The 20,916-nt window shown below is 34.3% G+C and overlaps 1 protein-coding gene across 1 annotated transcript in view; it reads right to left on the bottom strand.

The window, feature by feature from the left end:
• The window catches only part of LOC111507755 (uncharacterized), a 734,072-nt gene that overhangs the window by 125,245 nt on the left and 587,911 nt on the right, over nucleotides 1–20,916 (bottom strand).

The following is a 20,916-nucleotide window of genomic DNA, read 5'->3' as shown; positions in this document are numbered from 1 at the left end:
CAAAAAGTTGAAGTTCTCGCAAAAGAGGACCAAAATTTTTCTGTCGTCTGGAACTTGATCGACTAAGATGAAATAAAGTGCCAGGAGAAAACTGAACAGCTTCAAGGTTTGAACCAAATCGATCTGAGGTTGGCAAAGGAACTCTTCACCGGACATTTTCTACTGGAGTATCACCTCTGTAAAATTGACAGATTATCTGCGATATCGAGGAACTGCTTCTCTATCCACCAGAGGTCTCAGAGGTAGCAGATTCTCCAGGAGAGTTACTAGATGAGGCAGCTTTGCCCAATTCTAGAAATATCTAGAATCTGAAAGTTCCAAATGAGTTCTCTTTATCGTGAAGTTCGATAGTACCTTAGAGATGGACAACGGTGTATTGGCCAAGAACCGCAAATAAAATGAATTTTTGCATTGAAAAAAAGTAATAGTAGGAATAAGTCGGAAACCATAAAACCCGAATACAAAAACATATAAAATGAAAAATAGTTTTCCAACGGCAGTAAGGCAGTATAGATTATTATTCATGAAGGTGCACTAACAAAAAATTGATGACCTGTCTGTGGTTCGGTGTATTCTAATGAGAAGGCTTAGTCGTAAAATTCCACAGCACCGCTCATTACATTTTCTACGATTGTCTCAAGGGCAGCGAACAATGGTCGGTTATACGCCGAAGACAACACAAACAATTTCAACAAAACAGGAAAATCCATGAAACTAGAGTGTGCTGAACAATAAATCTTTGTAAGAGTTCGATAACACCACACAGGAAACTGGTCAACAATTTATTCATGACAGATTCGTTATTTTCGAAGGGGCCCGCTTAAAAATCACGTCGGAATATTGTGTTCAGGATGTCTGACGGTTGAAATGTCTTTTGTGTTGAATACTCAAGTGATAGGTATACGATAATTTTCCAACAACTCTATACAGTGTGTGAAAGCCAAATGGAATACATTCATTATTTCGGTTATTGAACACATTAAAAAATCCCGAAACACGTCAAATGTAAATTATAATTTGACAGTCTTCAACGTAAAAATCCCCTACCTTCAATCCCCTACAATCCTCATTTTTTTAAATGGGAAGTATAGGTTTGTGATATATCGTTTGAAAGGTCTCTTCATTCTTTATTCAAAAATTTTATCGCTCCCAAGTTTATTGCAACAATTGAGATACAACAAATTAAAATCATGTGGTTACCGACATTCGATAGAATACACTCAAAAAGTAAAATGTACTGCAAAACGTAATGAAATGTAGAATATGAAAAAGAACTATGGATGTTAACGAAGTAGATGTTCAAAATGTTCATTGTGAACGTCTTGACAGCATCCCAATCTCAAATAAAACTGTCTTATAACACGTATAAGGCGTGACCGACCGGATCGCAAGCGTTATTCGTTCTTTTAAGTCATTCAAATCTGTAGGTTTCGTTTTGTACACATTGCTCTTTACATATCCCCATAAAAAGAAATTTAATGATGAAAGATCAGGTGATTGCGCTGGACCTTCAATCGATCCTCGCCTCCCTATTCACCGATTGGGAAATATTGCCGAACATTAACTTGGTAATGTGGTGGTGCTCCATCTTGCTGAAACTATATCGTATTCACTGGAACTTGAGGGTTTCCTGGATCAGGATATAAAGTTGCTAAACTTGGAATGACGAATGATATGGTTTCCTATAATTCCTGCTCAAACATTAACATTTGCTCCATCCATCATTTGGTCACAAAAATAAGTTTTTCTATCAAAATCGTCATCTATGAGCTCCTGAGTAGGTATCATTTAATAGGGATGCTTTTATTTTCTTTCATATGTTTACTATCGATGTATGGCTAACATTGAACGTAGTGGATGCCTGTCTACTCGATGTATGTGGGTTTTCCTCAAACTCAAGCATCACCTGTAATTTGAGAATTTGAGTTCATCGCTCATTGCATTGGCAGCTGCATTTTTATCTGCCCCACATGACCAAGCTCGCGAAACTCCTTCTCTATGTTGCTTATTGTTCCTTGAGATATGGGCGGCGAATTAGGAAATTTCTCATGAAATAGGCGAGCTATTTCCTGTTTTGTTCGGCTTTTATCTCGGTAACCAATCATTTGTAAAACTGTTACTTTATGCATTTCCGTTAATCTAACCATTTGTCAGACTTGAAGTTAACGAAATTTAAACTTTAATTAAAATACTGACAAATAATGTTGCAACATACAAAACAAGTTGACAAGGTGTTTCAAACTAACGTTGCCACCGAAATTATTTACGGTATTTTGAAGGATACCATCTAAAAAGAACATTGCTATGGTTTTTGCTTACTTTCTTATCATCAGTACCTCAACACAAAATAAGTTTCGATTATATTGCAATAAGTTTTGACTGTATTTTATAGACTTTCGGTAACCACATGATTTTGATTTATTTTATCTTCATTTTATCTTAATTGTTGCAATAAACTTGAAAGCTATAACATTTCTGAATAGAGAATGAAGAGACCTTTCAAACGATATATCACAAGCCAGTACTTCCCATTAAAAAAATTGGGGGTTGTACCTGTCATTCGACGGGAGTTGAAGGTAGGGGTAGCATTTTTCCGTTGAAGTATGTCTAATTTAAATTAAAATTTGTTTTCGGATTTTGTTAAAATATGTACCGTAACCGATATAATTTACACACAGTATATCCGTCATAATACTTTATTGTTGAGTAAGTAATTCATGATCTGTGTTCGGTGGAGTCATGACTCTTTAATTAAATTCAATTGGCAAACGAGCATTAATCAAAAAGCAATGAATTATCCTGCACAAGAATTTATCGAATTAATTCGAGGTGTATTCTATTTGCCAAGGCGTACTACATACTTTTTCAAAAAGGGTATCGTGATTGTGATAGTTTTGTGTTGAATTTTTTGCGAGGTCAGTTATATTTTTGAAATGAGATGCAGTTAGGAAATCTCAAGCAACCCAGAGTGAATTCTTACAGGTAGGTATTTGTACAACAGAAGTCATCAAGGAGTTGTGGTCAGAAGATTCATTTGATAGAGTAGTAAATACGGCCTCCTTAAAAAATCAGATTCAAAGTTTTGCTCCTCGATTTATGGGTAATTCCCATCAAGATGCCCAGGAGTTTTTTCGTTATCTTTTAGAAGGTTTACATGAAGACTTTAAGTTAATTAATGAGAAACGTAAACCAATCTTAACGGAGATTGACGAAAAAATGAGCGACAGCGGAAATGCACAAGAATCATGGCTCACATATTTGAGGATGCATAACTCTAAGATTGTAGATAATTTCGTTGGTCAATCGAAATTCACGATGAAATGCACACACTGCGGACACTCATCAGTAACCTTTGATCCATTCTGGGATTTGTCTCTCTCCATACCACAAAGAACCGACCAACTGAGTTTGTGGCGATGCTTGGATTCGTTTACCAGAAAAGAAACTTTGAATGGAAATGAAAAACCGACGTGTTCGACATGCAAGAAAAGTTTCCACAAGTTTCCTCATATTTTAGTAATTAATTTGAGAAGATTCTTTCCAACGGAAAGATTTAGAAGCAAATTGAATGATGTTATCGAATTTCCTCTAGAAGGATTTGATATGGACAATTCTGCAGCAGAAAATGTGGTTACTTGTTGTTATAACCTATATGCACTTTTAAATCACAGTGGGACTACTTAGAGAGGGCATTATACAGCATACTGCAGACACCCGTATACTGGCGCGTGGCACAAATACAACGATTTACACGTGTCAACAATTTCACCAAAATCGCTTGTGAGTAGAGAAGCATACGTCCTCTTTTATGAAAAGGATGTATTAAAATCACACCTTTGAGATAACTGACGGAAAGTTTCTTTGTGCAGTTATTATTTATTTGTTGTTAAGTTCAAAGTAGCTAAGTTCTACAACTAATTATAACAATCAAGATCATATATTTAATTACTTACAAAAATGGTTTTATCGATCGTTTTTCTGTATGTCAATTTACAAAATATAGTAGAACGTTGAGGTAATATCTTGCTTTATTTCAGCAAAAGCAGCGGACGTTTTTTAAAAAAAAAACCGGTACTGGGTTCTCTTTCCAATTTACTCTTTAGTTGAATTTTGAATATCCAACAATGATTTGTTGCCAGTTTCAGATATATAATTCAGTCAGGACGAGTTAGATTCTGTTTGCTTCACGCCATTGTTTCACATCAGTTCGGAAACAATAATTTTTTTTCTTGAAGAGGTTTCAAATTAGATCTCTATAACATTCCAGATTAAGTTTTGAGCCTCTGACTCATCTGACGAGATCAATCTTTTAAATAATACTAATAATAGTAATAATAATTATTTAGTTTATTTAACATACCAATTTATAGAAATAGTATACAATTTTTTTTCGGTTATAGATGCCATATTGTTTATTTATACAGAAAATTAGTGCTTCTCCTTCTAATTCCATTGATGTAAACTTTGTTATGATCAGCTCTTTTGAAACCACAGATAGAAAGAAAACAAATTCATCTGAGATGGTTCTGACTCCATCGAAAAATTTTGTTTAATAAACACTGGTTGTCAGAACTCTTCAAACATCATAAATTTGCACAAATACTTTAATCGAAATGTCCTCATTCTCGAATGAAGAAAAACGAGATATGTTGAAACTTTATATAAATTTGATAGGAATAGTACGAAAATAGCACAAATTTATTTTGAATTATATCCGGACAACAGACAACAGCCGGATAGAACATTATTTGGAATTTTGGACAAACACTGTGGTCTTAGAAGAGCAAATCATAACAAATCATACATCAATGAAATCAGACTGAGAAGAACTATTTTTCTGTTTAAAAAATAATATGGCGCTGATATTAAAAACGAACGTTGATGATGATTGCCAGAAGACGGAACGTCGAATAGTAATGTAATGTGTTTTTGGTTTTGAGCTATGTTGTCAAATAACGCCGGAAAAAAAATAAAAACGAAAATTCCGATTTTCAGTTTTTTTCGCACATTTTCAGAAATACTCGGAATTTTTCAACTTTAAAAACAGTATTTTGTTAAGCACAAAAAAACGCAACTTTGCCTCAATTCAAGCTTCGGCGTATCTCTTGTAGTTTAAGAGATCTCAATGGTGGGGGTCGTATTATGAATATAATGGGACCCAAAATCGAACCCTGCGGTTCTTCTTGGATAAATGATCTATATGAGGATGTTTTCTCTTCAGTCCATACTCATGGGAGGCATTAAATATTACACAATTTTAGGAGAAAGAATGAAAGTTACGGCTACCTAAGCAAGCTTGTATTGTTAGGTTACGTAAGGTCAGGTCCAGAGTGAGAGGGTCTATTCGACCCTCCACCGCAACCCGCAAGGGTTTATTGTGGCTCACACCTATTCACACTCGACTGAATGAACTCAGCTTCTTAACTAAGCCGATTAGTTTGTATGGTGAGTGGTCTTTCAGATCAGATGGTTAGAGTACGGCTCTGCCGAACTCTGAAAAACCTGATTTGGTCCCCAGCGGGGCAGGCACAAAGTATGTGCTCTGCTGTCACACACACTGTCTTCCGACAGTCCGAGTCTCTGTATATAATTATTCAAATGACAGTGACCTGTGAGTAGGCCTGTTAGACATCGTATTTCATACCTACTGTAGTCCAACAACGGTTTGGTATCAAGGGTGAATAAACGCCTTGGAGTGAGCCAATCCTGAAATATTCTGCCAGAAGTCCATAAATCTTCTTGTCATCCAGGTGTCTAATCATTGTTTGGCAAAGCCTAAAGCGATGCCAATGACAGGTTCAGCTTTTATTGTAGCCAGCAAACGAAATAGTTATTCTAATCCTATAAAGGTTAGGTTAGGTCAATAGTGATTGGGTATTTTCGACTCTCCACAGCAATAACCAGACATACACATTTTGCAGGGTGGAGAAAGGAAGTGATAGGGAAAAGAAGAGAGAGAGGACGAGAGAGAGAGAGAGGGATCTGTTCGTGATGCGATCTGGAAGGTTATTCCTTATTCAAGTATCAGTAGAAGCATATCATAATTAATGTTAACAAATAAGTACCCCCTCAATCTGAATTGAACTGACTTCTTACGCCAGAGGTTCTGCTTTTACCGTTTGATCCAACATTTTTATGAATTACCATTATGATTATATTATTACTTATGAAAGAAGATTTCTCAATTCTTTATAAACCTCCCAGCCGAAAAAACTTTTAATCGATACATACATAACGTTTATATGAAAGAAATTATTCGTATTTATTCATACCATCTTAAAATTGAATTTATAGTTATTTTGATTTTCGCTGTAGAGATTAGATTTATTGAAAATGTTTGCGCATACTTGGAATATGCAAAAAAAGGGACCAAAAAAAATGTATTTTCTATGCATTTTCTGTTCTCTTATAGAATGATACTGAGAAGTCAACGGTACTCAATGAGATTCTATTATGAATTAAGCAGAAAAATATCAGAACATAAAATATTTGCTAGGTCAGACATTACAGTTCAACATGTGATTGACTTCATTGACATTATGAGACATACGAGTATATTGAATACAAATTTCCAAATTCAAATAAAAACTGACTTCATTTTAACCAACCAGGTATATCGGGTATATCTTCGGACCAGCATTCACACGCTTTCATGTTCAAGTTCAAAAGTGTCATTAAACCCACCACAACATAGTTTTTCTTCAAATTGCTCGCCGAGTACCTACACATCGAAAGTAATCAATGGCCAATAAAAATCCTAGAAAAAAAAGCACCGAAGGTAAAAATGCTAAGTATCCTTTGTCCAGTAGCTCTTATTCGTAAGACATTAATCTTGAGAGGTTTTATTGATCGCAAAACAGCCTATAGCGTCTTGAAGATCATCTTTCATTTTATAATATCACTACTCCATATCTCGACGAACGGATTCTAAAGATATTTATCGTGCACGAGTATAGATGCAATAACGTGGGTCGTTATTGACAAGGTGTTTCACCTAAGATTCAATATTTCAAGATCCAAAAATTATTTGTTGATATTTTAGATCAAGTGATTCAGCTCAAGTGCAATAAAGAAAACTTCATTCAATCAATTTTCTTCATCTCCTGAAGATGACAACTGCAAGTAGCCGTCGATGGATACTTCTCGAATACTTATACCATCAACGGTAGTGTTGTCCAGGGATCCATATTGCCTTCACCCTTTTTTTATTGTATAACAACGATTTATTGAAAAAACCCACAAATCCATTGTAATTACTGCCATTGCGATAATTAACGAAACATATCATTTTATTCATAAAGATCTGGGTCGGTCACCCGGTTTTTCGATATCGATATTTTCCGACAGAGTAAGCGTTGAATTTAATTTATGATTGTTGAACCTTGGCGGCATCATAGAAGTTATGTTTCATTCAGGATAGACTAAACAAACGTATCCTGTTGATAAGTTATAATACTGGGAACGCGAAAAATGCAAGCTACGAGTTTGCATTTCAGCTTCGTGGACCGGAAGTTCGGCCATATCTGAATAGGTGGGCACGAAAATTTATTTAAAGTAAAGAAAATATAGGTCTTGAGTAGGACCAGTTATGGAAAAATTCGGGAATATTAAACAGAGATCAGACCAATCAGGGGACGGTACAAGGAGGAGTGTTAGGGACAGTTTTTCGGACTTGGGAATACTAATGAGACGGTGGCGATCGGACAGTTGCGGAAGAGGGTCGTGAAACGGTCGCGAAAGTCAGTTGCGGAAGAGGGTTGTGTAAAGGGATTTTGCGAAAGGGGATTTTGCGATAGAGGAGTTGCGAAAAGAGGCCTTGGCGAAAGAGAGTTGCGAAAGTTAATTGGGGGACAGTGGCGATCTGACGGTTGCGGAAAGTCGGTCGTGAAAGTGGATTGCGATAGAGAAGTTGCGAAAGTTAGTTGAAAAGTCAGTTGCGAAAAGATCCATTTGCGATCTAGAGTTAATTGGGAGAGTGCGACAAGGGACTTCCGAAAAGGGATTTTGCCATAGTGGAATTACGGTAAGTTGCGATCAGTGAGTTAATTGTTGTTTCGTTTGGTGACACTTGAAACGGATCAGTATTTCACACGGATACCGTACCAGAGAGGGAGACTAGAACTCAGTATAGTATTGTGAGTCAATTTCCAAATAATTTTCGGGTTTGAATCTTGTGAAAGTAACTAACTACTATACTATATAAAAAAACTTCATACTTATCAACCAAATAACTGTTCACCCATCATTACAATGATCAAAACTTCTAACAACTTCCTTTAAATGTTGGATATAAATTTTGTTCTCCCTCTCAAACAAGTTTATCATCATGTAAAAACATACTTTTCGATGACATTTTATTTTGGAGGACTAAAAATTTTATACTGTAAAAGATAAATCAATAGTGAATCTGCTGAAGTGCAGTAAAGGGCAAACTGACTTGTGTCAAAAGGAATTAGGAATATAACAGTTCGAGGCGAGATTTTCATAGTGAATGCAGGTTTTGAAAACAGAAAAGGACCGTTTTCCGAAACGTTAACCACCTAAAAAAGCTTGATTGTTTTCAATTTTGGGGCAGAATTTATGAATACGACAAGTTACTGACTAATTGGACTTTTTACTAGCTGAAAAAACAATATTTTCATTTACTTCAGAATAACGATAAAAATAAAAATAAAAATTAATTGGCGCTCCGGGGTGACTTCATTGATTCCAATGGCGCATTTGTTTTTCAGATGCAGGAGAACCCGGGAAAACCTGCAGCACCACATCATCTAAAGATCTTGATCCGCCAATGTCCTCTCTATCTCATAAATCAAAATGTAGGGTGTCTCCAGAGGCTCCAATAGATTCAATACATCGCCAGAACACTTCGTGACACGACTATCGTCAAACTTAAACCAGCCCGTTTCGTCTTTGACAAAGCGTAATAATGACTAAATTCAATGCCAGAACCATAGTGAACAACGACTTCATGAATATTATAACAGTGGTCTGCTAGATTGAAATGTTCGTCTATTTCGAAACTTCTAAAGAGTTTTTTGCTTCCGTCAGAGGTTGAGTCTTGTTTGAAGATCATCAGTGTTATTATTAGATTGACTCGTGCCTCAGAAATATTTGTTTTCTTAGTTAGTTAGTTTGGCGCATGTTTGGCAATACCGTTGATCATCATCCGTTAAAAGTTCCATTTTCAGATGATTTAACACTACGCTTTGAACGGACTGATTATCAGTCATATTAGGAAACGCTAGTTGAAGTTCCACGAAATCACATACGTTTTTCCTACTTCTTGAATATTTACTACAAAGTAAACAAGTGAGGATTATTTTTCCTGCAAAAGATCTACAAACACAAAAAGACATAGACTGTGCGGAATCATTCAATCCAGAGTGGTCAGGAATATTGATTCTGATATTTTTTTGCTCACGAAGATTATTCAACAAGAACCCCAAGAATTCGGAACAATCCTCTTGTTGTCCTAACAAGTATCTAGTGGACTTCAAAGACTCCAGGAAATCAGTTGGAGGGAAAGATGATACATTCTTACGAAACTGCAGCTGCATGAACAGGTGTTTGAGTTTGATGAATAAGTAGGAAACATTCCCGTTCTCGTTCATCATTAAAACCTCGTTCTTGAAATTCTTCGTCATGAAAAACACTTGTAAAATGCTATTCATGTGGCAAGTGTTTCCTAAATTATCCAATTCAATTTTCTTCTCTGGATTTTCAAGACAACTCTCTACTGATTCGTAAGGAAGAACATGTTTCACAGAATATCTATAAGAACCATTTTTCAAGCTGCGATCGATCCTTCCAAGTGAAGAAGGGTTTCGTAGAGGGATCGATTCGGCTCTTGCTTCATGAAGCTCTTCTAATGAAAGGGAACCAGAACTACAAGGACTGCAACTCATATTTGGGGGCAAGAATGACCTAAGTCCATTGACCGCACTGAAAAAGAAGAAGGTGGATCAATCACTTGTGAATTAAACTTCATAGGAGACTGATGAATATCCACATATCTCGGCTTGTTTCGAAAAGATTTTAGTTCCGTACTGAAATTGGGGCAATTCATGATCTCATAAAAATTATGTGAAGGAGGAATAGTTCCAAGGACCGAAGCAGCATTGCCACGTTGAGTAGCAATACTGTTCTTTCTATAAAAAAAGAGGTAGAACGGTGATCTTTCGTTGCTTGGCCTATTCTCCTTCCGAGTTCATGAACGAATAACAGAGACATAAACACTAAAAGTTTCAACCGCTACTGGATGGAACAGTAGTTTATATTACGCAGTTTCAGGGTGAAATTTTCAGTTTGTCTTTCACTACACTTCAGCAGATTCTTTATTGATTTATCTTTTATTTTTTCACATTATGGAGGGGTATACTTAAAAAACAGCATAAAATACTTTTCAAGGTTATAATAACTTTTTTCTTTTCATTGGGCTTTGTGTGGCAGCTAAAAACAATGTTACTGTATTCACGTATAGATATTAGAGCTCTTATTTATGATTTACTCTTACACTTTTCACACAAATTATTATTCTCATGTAATCTAAAGGAACAATTCGTTCAGGCCAGTCTCAACACCCTACACAGTAGGTTAATGGACTGACACCTATCAGAAAACAACTACTCCCCTGGCTAATACCACGAAGGGCGTTGGATTATATCCGACAGGTGTCAGTGCAGGATTCTTCACAGAAGTTATTCCTGCATATGCTGTTGGCAATACAACTGCCGCAATAGATTTTCAATTATTGGAACACACTTGCAGACCGGTTTCGGGCTGTTTGGCCACTCGTCAGTGCAAGGTAGTGTATATCATCAACATAAAGTCGATGATTTCCGATAATTGAAAATCGAATTCCGTCAGAGTATCATTCCTCGAACTAAGCTGAAGACTACAACAAACAACAGGTTTGTCGTCGCTCCATCTGCCTGTGAACGAGGTAACCAACTGCATATCCAAATTTGCCCAATTCCTCGTAAAAGGAAAAAAATCTTTCTATTAGCCAGGGGAGTAGTTGTTTTCTGATAGGTGTCAGTCCATTAACCTACTGTGTAGGGTGTTGAGACTGGCCTGAACGAATTGTTCCTTTAGATGATTTGATTTATAGCCAGTCTTCAAGTATGCCCACTGACTATACGTGAAATATTTTCATGTAATGATGTTTTCAACTGTTCGAAAATAAATAAATAAATAATTAGTTTTGTCGCAACTTTTTATTCCTGCCTATGTTTAGAATAATTATCAATTCATCCTTGTAATCCCACAGGGGTGTGCTGTGAAAACTATTACTTCCGAATAATGGGCAAGTTTAGAAATGCACGAGTAAACAGTAAACTTTCGCACAAAACCAATACCATTGATTCTGAATAAATATTGCTTTGAACCTGGGAAGTGATGGATAACTATCTCCTGTTCGACAAACGTGGGAAAAGTAACAACTGAATGAGAATTTATATTCGGAACGAAATTACCATAAAAAAGGCTTTTCACGTCGGTAGCTGTTTTCATTCGATCATTGAACAAGTTTAGGGTTCGGCCAATTGATGAAGCTATTGATTTTTGTGGTGAAATGTTTGTGGACAATATTATCTGTAATGATGCTGGAACTGCAATTTCTTTTTTAGGAAACATAATTTAAAACGAACTTTTTAGCGAAAGACCAATATTTTTTGTTTTTATTGTTTTAATTGAAATTAAGAAAAAGAAAGAATATTTCAAAACATATGAAAGCAAGAATCCAAATCAATTTTTTCAAAAGCTTCAAATCTTTAGAGGTATGTCTAGTACATTTTGGAAACTTTTTTGGAATGTTTTGTGCTCTTGAGCTAATTTATCAATAATAAGTCAAGAGATTGCAAAATAAAATAATAAAATGTATATTCAAATTACCATATCTTGAACCTATGTCAAATTTATAGATACTACGTGATCTTTTAGATATTCAGTCCATTTTTCAACTGAAAATGTATTGTTTCATTCATTCTGTTAGAAAAAATTACAAACATTCGTATTTGGATTTCAATCAAATAAATATCATCCATGAGTATAATACAAGACAAGCAAAAAACTACTAGTTAAATCATATCGCTAAACATTTAGAGATAAATCAATATTTTATTTAGGAGTTAAAATATATGATAGTTATCCAAAGAAATTGAAATGAATCAAAAAACAAAATTCAAATCAGAATTGAAAAAGTTTCTGCTTTATTCCTCTAACCAAAATTCTGATTGCCATATTACATTTTTTGTTTTCAATTACCATTATAGTTTAATTATGTATATATGTATGTGTGTATATGTATATGTGAAAATATATGTTTGTATTTATGTATTTATGTGCTGTACATTCAATTGATGAGATAATATTGAAATAATTTATTCAATCATTATTTTAAATTTTATCCCTGTTATAAACATTCTTGTTTCTTGGGATTAATAAAGATTATTGTTATTATTACTATTTTCATTTGATCTGTTCTGTCTATAATGAGTTTGCGACAATGAGACAGTCTGTGGAAGAAGAAATTCAACCTATATGGAATGAAAACTGTTTCAGAATAAAAATAAATAAAGATTATTATTGTTATTACTATTTTCATTTGATCTGTTCAGTCTATAATGGGTTTGTGACAATGACACAGTCTGTGGAAGAAGAAATTCAACCTATATGAAATGAAAACTGTTTCAGAATAGAACCTCTTAAGCTCGTTGATTTGGATTCCGTGAAAATGATGATGGAATACTGCTGTTTCAAAAGTAATTTTCTGGTCTTTCTACTCATAGTACCTATACCGTTTGTACGATATAAATAACTTTAATGAAATATTTCTTACGGAAAGCTTTCGGTAAGTATTGATAAAAATGGAAAATGGAGAAAATGAAATTTTTTGGGGATCTCTTCTTCATAGCCATCATAGCTATCTATGAAGTACTCAATGATATGAAATCGCCAAACAAAGGACCTTAGGAATAGTATGATCTACCACGACGATAATCAGTCGATGACTCTTCAAAATACAAAATGATGACAATAAAATCCTGTTAATTTGTATTCCTACTTATATCGTCTGATTTTCGGTGACTTCCCAGAAGTGTATGTCTGTATTCTATTGTATGCGCTCGAGAAATAGCGATCTATTATTTTTTTCACCGTAGTGTGAGCTGGCCAGGCCCTATCCCCCGAAGCCCCGATACATTCGGGAAGGCGCGCCAGCATTATCAACCAATGACGACTCCGCACACCGTGGGGTAAATGATCATTGGGTCCGAGAATAATGTGACCTGAGCAAGCGCAGTGAGCCAAGAATGACAGCTTTTCTGCATTTGTGCGGCTAAGAGTTCTGCCTTAGTGCGGCAAGCCGGTATGATTTCAAGATTCGAGAGTCGAGAGGGCATCATTCCACCAAGGACTCCAATAATCAGAACAACCATCTTGACAGAGTGCTCTGGATAGAGTCTGCGGAGTTCGAAGAGAAAATCTCGATATTTTATCCGTTTTTCCTTCTCTTTTCCGATGATATTCGCCTCGCTAGGAGCTGAAAACTACATGACAAATATTGTCTTGATCTGGTGTTCGAGAAGGACTACATTATTATTATTATTGACATTATTACATGGGAATGAGAGAAAATGAGGTAGCTGAAGAACTACTGGTTTTTTTCAAACAAAAAGGAGAATCTAGTAAGAACTCGTTTGTAGGTATTTCAATTCTCTATCCAAGATATTTTTTTTGGAAGTCGCATCAGTTGTTCCTGTGTAAAAAGCAGTTTTTTTATCAGTTTCAAGAATTTACAAACACACGAAAAATATCATAATCTCAAGAACAAAAATCTAAACTAACTTCAATCCATTCCAGTTGATGTTTAAATTGGTCAACATTCACTTCCTGACAATAAAGAAGTTTGTTCAAAAATTCATTATGTAATGTTTCTGGAGTAGTTTTGTTGGGAACTCCTCTTCTTCTAACCATTAGTTCTGGTGGAGACTGCGGTTGTGTAACGTGAACTTCTGGTTTCACGCACAAAAATCTAAGGGTGTCATATCAGGTGATGTAGCGGCTCATTCTAAGTGACTGTGTTCATATATCCACTGGTTTGATTAATTGTGATCTAGCCACTTTCAAACCAGCGTATCACCGAAATTCTGAAATGCATTCGTACCCAACGAGACATGGTGATTTGATAAGACTTCGACAACATTCAACCTCGTTTTTTGAAAACTGCCCGTCTTTTGCTGGTGCAAATTTTTTTAATAATCTACCTCTCATAATTAGAAGTGAAAAAAGCGATATTATCTTCGAAGCCAAACTTAAAAAGTTTCTGATTGGCGGTTGCTTTTACAGTATTGCAGAATATTTGAGTCAATGTGAGGACTAATAATAGATGCTATGTTAAGTTCTATTTGCCAATTAGTTTATCTATACCTATATGTATGTACGTTTATTTCCGTTCATTTATACTTATGTGTATGTATTATCTTTATCGTTGCATTTACACTTATATTTATATTTGTATGTATGTATATTTATATTTATGTTTGTATGTATATATTTTATTTTATATAAGACGTATCCTATATCATTTTTTGTGATCTTAAAGGATGTAATAAATATAATATAATAATATCGTAATGATACCTGATCTTGCATACCTGCTCCTAAATAAACCTTAGTTGCAAACGCATTTGGGTTTGACAATTTTCCAAACTGGTAGGCAGCCAAACGTAGTCTCTCGGAAGAGTCCAGTGGATCACCTGATATATCGCCTTTAGATGTTTTTCAGGGAATATGTGACATTTGAAGTCTATGAAACATAACAATAGTTCATTTGTAGAGCTCGTGAAAAACGCTGCCACAAATGTTTTATATCTGAGGGGGACTACTTTGAAGGGGACAATATAGAAATTGATGAATCAATAAATATTTTTGGAGAAAAATGAAAATTCACCTTAATTTTGAATAGACCTCGTATGTGATGCTGACAATACTGTTCACATTTTACTTGAACTACAACTCAATGAACGAGTTTTAATGATTAATTGAAAGGTCTTTCCAAAGTAATAGCTGTGTTTTGTTTCAATATCTGGCAGAGCTCCATACAGCCTACTAGTAACAATCATAAATCATATAAGCGAATATCAAAACGACATCAGCTGTTGCATTATACGCAATTCAATCATTCCTTGTTTAAAACATCATTGTATACCATATCTGTGAACCATCTCAACTCCTTTGTTATTGGACAAGTGTCAGAGCCTACTTGAGTACTGAAATCGTGTTTGCACGGGACGAATTTGTATGTTGTTGAGCACCACGAGGGGAACCAATTGAATGTAATTCAAAACAGCTGAGTCTGATGATTGGCATATGTTTCCGAGAGCTAACATTCGTGTAGTGTGCTAGCATGGTAAGTGATTGTTAAATGAAATTACTAGATGGAATCGCGATCAGGACTGTTAATTGTTTCTTCAACACTGCACACAGGCGGAACAGAGTTATGAGCAGCAGGGAAAGATCCGTTGATTTAAAGTAGTCGAGTGTAGATCACTTTTACAAGCTTTTATTCAACTTGTATGTAGGTATGTATGTTTCTATGGGTCAAATCTCACAACTGAATCTTAGCAGTTATTTTCTATCGATTATTAGCTAAATGACACAGAGGTTGAATAATAATAATAATAATATACTTACTTGTCATTAAGAATGAATCTTGTGGACAAAGCTTGTGAAAAATAAATACAAATGTAAGTATATGAATATAATATGTGAATATAAAAACACCTTCAATAAAGTTGGAACATACACTACAGTACAATGTCAAATTTTGTATCAACATGGTTGTGCATATATTTGTGCATCTATAATAGATATACAAACATATATACTTACATATAATATTACATTTTTGTAATATTATATGTAAGTATAATATTACAAACATATTATTAATATAAACACACCCATTGCACCAGACAATCGAACATTTATATACAAACAAGAATATAAATAAAAATCTTATATAACCCAAATTCAAATATGCACATTTTCTCACGTAAATTCATCATTATCGAACTCTTGCAAATGCTAATAGGTTCTGTCAGCCAGAATGTTTTTACTCTTATTCTAAACATTTTGTTGGTCAAATTAGCACGTCTTATATCTGAAAGCAAATGATTGTAATAAATGTAATTCCTGACCAAATATGATAAAGAAACTGGCAATTTCAACGCGGAGGAACGGGTATTATAAGAATGGCATGAAGCATCAAACAGGACACATTCCAAAATGAACAAAGCAATCACTGTTGAAATCTTTTGCCCAACGAATTTGTGTCTGCATGAATCACGAAGTTTAATTTTACACATATACCTGATAGCCTGTTTCTGCAGTGCTAATACAGACAGAAGTGCTGACAAAAGGAAAATACAATGATCTCACTGTAAGCCCATAATTAGGTTTTCTTAGGTAATATACCTAATTTTTGGGTTCAAGAAAAAATATCAAAGTGACTGAAAACAATATGGCAGCCATACTAATTCAATAAAACCTATAAATGGGCAAATGACCATACAACAACAACACATTAAATAAAATGAACAATTTGAGGTACATGTCCAGTGATAACTAATAAATCAACTTCAAATAAAATCAAATATGGCAATACATTACAAAATGAATATGATATGAAAACTTGACGCAAGATTTACCTGTGCAGTTGAACGATAATACAATATGTAACTTGATACTTGATATAAGTAATTCTACAGTACTTGTTTTTTTATGAAATTGTTAATCTCACAACGATCTTTCATATCACATAAAGAATGAAATTTGAGAAATTGATGGGTTTGACTTATTTCAAAGTTTATTTTTTCAAAAATGTGGATGAAAATACATTGATGGATGTAGCCGTTACTATGTGGTAGGAGATCATGAAAAAGATAAATGAAAATTTCTATGTTTTTTACCACTTTTATTTGTAACTAACGTTACTGCAGTAACGTTAGTTACTGTAGTAACGTTATTGTAACGTAACGGTATTGTGTATTGTTTAAGTTTGAAAATTTCCATATAGGACGAAACTGCACTAACGTCAGTTACAAATAAAAGTGGTAAAAACATAGACATTTTCATTTCTCTTTTCATCATGGATGAAAATAGGTTTTAGAAATTGTTGTTTTAATATTAATTCATTATATTCAATTAGCTCGTACCCCTCAAAAATAATGAATTTTGAAATATCAGCTGAGTTGAATAAACTTTTTTACACTGTGTTTGTGAAGCATAATGTCGGGCCATACTAATATGGCCATTATTGCCTGGTCATTTTCACGTTAAGCAGTAGAGTTTGTTAGAAAAATACTAGATCATACATAAAGAACCGTAGCAAACTACTAGGTAATTTCCACTATTCATAGTCATTTATTACTAATTATATAGGAAAAAACTAAGTCATCAGTAGATTTTAACTCTCATTCATTAGAAGAGTAGGTTGAGAGCCGAATCAGGATATCAACGGCAGAAACAGTATACCTGGCAACACTGAACACGGCGCCTCTCTCGTGCGGTTTCTTCTACATCTGCAGTGGATTAATTCGCAATATTCCGCAACTAAGTTATTCATAGGTATTCTGATACATAATAAAAACTGTTTCGTTCTACTTGAAACCAATGAAATATTTTGTTTCTTTCATTTTTTAAATTTTTGGAATGAATGAAAAGTTTTGGATATACATAGTTCACGGGTATTCAGAAAGTTTTGCTACCATGTTTAGGTTATAGTTGGGCTCTTCTCATTTTTGAAATTGTTTTTCAATCAACTTTATCACTAATTAATAACTTATCGTTTTTCCGTTTTTGTTTTTTTATTATCACTACTTTATTTTTTTTTGTTACTCTAGTTTTCAACTGTATGAGTATATAGATATTTAAAACTGAATAAATGCATTCCTGGGAAAAAGGGGTATATCTTTTCCAGATGTTTTAGATACAATAACATTAGTTATTTGTAATAACTACTTTTTCGTATGGATACTAGAAATTTGTAACTCTCGATTCATACATCAAACATTCATAAAAGAAATTATGAAGAGATTATGATCGCCTAGTAGCAATATTTTGGACAAAATCATTGGGATGTAGAGAGAAAAACTTGTTTTCTCAACGACAGTTTTTATCAAAATTTTTTTCAATTTTTATTTTTTTTTAAACGAATCAATTCTATTTAAAATGACTTTTGATTACACTTGTGACAATGATTATATTTTCATGTATGTTACATGCCTATATGATATAGTCCATTCAATTTGAACAAGAGTTATACGGCGGGAGTTAAATTAAATAACCGTACGTAGTGTCACCGTGTTACGTGTAAATTTCTTTCATCCTATGACATGAAGTCATAATGTTATGAAAGAAATGAGTAATGTTATCCAAAACGCTGCAAATGAAGTTATATACGAGTATAAGACAGGTGGTATAATGTTGTGAAAGTTCGAAATACACCATTAAGGATAGTAGTGTATGTACTAAGGATATATTTCTAATTCAAGTCCATAACGAACGTTTTGAGTACAAACTGCATAGGAAAACGTGATTTTCCTGTAATTCAATGTTCATATGAAAGTGGTTGTTTGAGAAGGAGATTTTTCTTTCAGTTTGTATCTGAAAGTACACTTCTATTTATGCTCTACACATTTTTGTGAAGAGTTTCGTTTCCCATATTTTTTGTATGAAGATGTAGAAGTAGAAAGACAGATAACTTTTTTCCCAAAAATTAACACTCCCAATTAATGTTATTTTAAGTTCTTTTGCCTTAAAAGTGTGTAAATCTGTCAAGGCCAAAACACGCTTCTTCTCTTTCTAGGTTACGGTCAAGAAGCTCATAAATATAACGAGCAACGCAACATAATTGTTACATAAGTAAGTCAGGTGGCCCTTATTCTCATAACGCGTATCACTCCGCGAGTAGGCGTATCACAGAATGAGGTTATGTCGAAAAGAGAACTGGAACCTGATATCCGACGCCTCCTCACTATTGCACCTGATTTGCATTCGCAATTTCGTCAGTCCAAACACGCACCTGGGAAAGGACTTTGAGGCCTACTGCGATGCCCACTCGCAAATAACTCGAGGAAACATTCACCGACATGGTTCTGATTTTATTCGAAAAAATTCAAATATTTTGAATAGGAGTGAAGTAATAGGTGGTTACAGAGTGTTCATTCGTAAACAATTGAAGGTATCATTCTAGAAGCAGATCTATCGAATCAAGATCTCTTTGCTAGGTTTTGAATTTCTCTAGAAAATATTAGCCTCGATTGGATAGTCACAGTAGCAAGAAAATACTGAAATAATAGTACCAGTTTTAGCTAGAAAGCCTTTTAGAGTTTCACTGAAACATATTGATAATTGAAAAATGATATTTTTGGAAAATAATATGAGTTTCCGGCTGTGATTTTTTATACATTGAATTATAATAGAGAAGTTGAAATCCAAACAAATTTAATCTTCTTCTTTATTGCCTATTTTATGTTCCTTCAGGAATCGGCTTCTGTGACTGTGACGGCCCTATATTTCTACCACTGATAATCTTTTCGAAAATGTTTTGCTTTTATTTCCCATGATCAACATTTCACTCGATCATCCTTTACCAAAGTCTTTGTTTTTCTCATTTTTGATTAGTGTTCAATATACCTACTCCTAAATACTATATTTTTATTCTTTTTATCAGTTACTTGTTCATCCTTCAACTCATTCATTACCCGCATATTACTGGAGTTTTTTCCCAACACCAAATCGTTATTTTAAATACCTTGAGACGTGTTTCGATCACCAACTGATTATCTTCAAGAGGAAGATTAAAGTGGAAAGTTTACGAAGCTAACCCTATTTATGCTATACAAGTATACCATACAGGTATACCACACCTTTGGTGTCTTGAATTAATTTTACAATATGTTCTTATGTAATGTTTGAATGTTATAGCTATATATAAAACAATTTTCACGATATATACAAATTAATTTCACAATATTGCCTATCTAAATTTATTTTTACAATATGTCCTTATGTAATAGTCAGTAAACCTAATAATATTATTTTAACAAGCTATATAGTATGCTATTTGGTATAGGTCCGTCATCGTTATACATAATATTATTACGTTTACTTATTTCTACACTCTCATAGGCATCTAGTTGCCTGTTGTTGTTAACTTGTCTAACTAATCTTCATGAACTGAAGTCTATGGAATGGTTTTGTTGCAAAATATGATGGGCGATTGCTGATTTTTTAGATCTTCCATATTTTAAGTGTGCTAGGTGTTCCTTATATCTTACTTCGAAAGATCTTTTTGTCTGTCCATAATATTTTGCATCGCAGTCCTTACATTCAATTTCGTAAATTCCAGACTTTTCCGAATTCTCGACTTTGTCTTTTGGACTTCCCAAAAGGCTCTGTAATATATGACTTGTTTTATAAACCACCTTCATACCTAGTTCCTTGAAAATCTTTCCAAAGTTCTTCGTGTATTGGTGGTATGGAACTGAGATGTATTTATCTTGGTTTTTGTCCTTTCTGAAAGTCGAGATTTTGTTCATTCTTAACCTGAACTTCTTCTTCCTTATTATGTCATCTACAATACCCTTCGAAAAACCGTTAGTGGCTGCTATTTCCTGTGTTGTACGTTTTTCTTTTGTGAACCTCTCATGTGTTAGATGGAAAGTGAAAAAATGACGCAATAAAAAATTCAACCCAGCACGTTTGTGCTGTCCACAGTGATGTTAATTGTGTGATGTGACAAAGTCGTAATTGTTTGAATGAATGGTGTGTTTTTTCTTATAATATCATTCACATTTGGTACTGAAAAGCTGATAAGGCAAGTGTCTTACGGCGAAACGTCGGATGTCT

The sequence above is a fragment of the Leptinotarsa decemlineata genome, unplaced genomic scaffold (genome assembly GCF_025532065.1).
Source record: "Leptinotarsa decemlineata unplaced genomic scaffold, Ldec_3_MD MMD2_tig00026328_RagTag_RagTag, whole genome shotgun sequence".
Taxonomy (NCBI): Eukaryota; Metazoa; Arthropoda; class Insecta; order Coleoptera; family Chrysomelidae; genus Leptinotarsa; species Leptinotarsa decemlineata.
Note: the sequence above shows the minus strand (reverse complement) of the source record. Positions and strands in the feature narration are given on the sequence as shown.